At 39.5% G+C, this 1,510-nt stretch overlaps 1 protein-coding gene across 1 annotated transcript in view; it reads left to right on the top strand.

Moving 5' to 3' along the window:
• The window catches only part of LOC106872636 (thrombospondin type-1 domain-containing protein 4), a 56,624-nt gene that overhangs the window by 30,483 nt on the left and 24,631 nt on the right, over positions 1–1,510 (top strand). The gene's annotated exons all lie outside the window — the stretch shown is intronic.

The raw sequence follows: 1,510 nt of genomic DNA, 5'->3' as shown, positions 1-1,510 counted from the left end.
TATATATATATATATATATATATATATATATATATATATATGTATGTATGTGTGTATGTATGTATGTATGTATGTATACAGTAATCCCTGTCGCGAGTGTTACGTTCCAAAACTCTCCGCGATAGGTGAATTTCCGCGAAGCAAAAACAGTACTGTATAATTTTTTTTTATATTTCTTTAAGGATCGAGGTGTAGGAAGAAGGGTAGCTTCAAGCAATCCGTAGTAAATATTTAAAAAAAGCCAGCTTTCAGGGACACTAGTGGTTTATAGAGACGGAAGGTTGTGGAATTTTTTCATATCGAAGTACGATAAAAATAAATCTTCCATGTGTTAACATGTACCTCCTTCCTACAATGTGAACTTTCTATTAATCAAGATGTCCTTGGCCTGAAGAGTAGCCTGTGGTATACACCTCATTGGATATTTACCACTCCTGAGGTTCCACTCGCCATGAAACATATGTAGCCCGGATCTTGTCTACTCCATTCCTTAACTCTTGTGTGCATCTATATCGGAGACCCCCTTCGGTCACGACTGACCATGGGATTGCACCTAGAAAGTTACCCTCCGAGGCACAAGTCCGGGTAAGGTTCTTTATGGAAGGCCAGCAGTCGCCCATGCATACCAGCCTCCCCTCTCCACGCCACTGATGTTATCCAAGGGAAAGGCAAAGGGGCCGATATAGCTTGGCACCAGTGGACGTCGCAACACATTTCTACAGCTGAGTGAACTGGAGCAACGCGAAATAAAGTGTCTTGCTCAAGAATACAACACACAGCCCCGTCCTGAATTCGAGCTCCCAACCTCACGGTCGTAAGTTCGATGCTCTAACCACTGAGCTGTGTGCCTTCACTGCATATACATGCAAATACATACAAATATATATATATGCCCTAAGTATGACATTAAACAGTTCGGGAGTTCTGGTGTTGTGGGGAGCGAAGAATCACTTTTTAATTACCGTCCGTTCTGACTCGGAATTGTAACACTTTTCAGGGTCCCCTCTATGAGTTGCATAAATTTTCTCAAGGTCAGAGGAGGTAGTCGTTATTTTTGACAAAACTGTGAGGGAGGCATCACTTCTAAGAGAAAGACACCCTTACATAATACTTTCAGTCAAAATAGTTACTTGTCATCTTACAATGCTTGTCACTGGAGCCTACTAAGACGACCGAGTGAATGAGAAAGTGTTGTACGAGTTTTTTTTCTTTTTTTTCTTTTTTCACCCAAATCCAACGACATACAGATGTCTTGTTATCATTTCTGAATGTGAGACGACTATCATCAGACAATCATCGTATATATGTATGTGTGTGTGTGTGTACGTGTGAGTGTGTGCATACATGCATACACACTCACACACACACACATACACACACATACACACACATATTTTATTCTTTTACCTGTTTCAGTAATTTGACTGGAGCCATGCTGGAGCACCACCTGTATAGACATATATATATATATATATATATATATATATATATATATATATATATATATATA

The sequence above is a fragment of the Octopus bimaculoides genome, chromosome 12, assembly GCF_001194135.2.
Source record: "Octopus bimaculoides isolate UCB-OBI-ISO-001 chromosome 12, ASM119413v2, whole genome shotgun sequence".
Taxonomy (NCBI): Eukaryota; Metazoa; Mollusca; class Cephalopoda; order Octopoda; family Octopodidae; genus Octopus; species Octopus bimaculoides.
The sequence above is the reverse complement of the archived record's forward strand: the minus strand, read 5'-3'. Positions and strand labels throughout refer to the sequence as shown.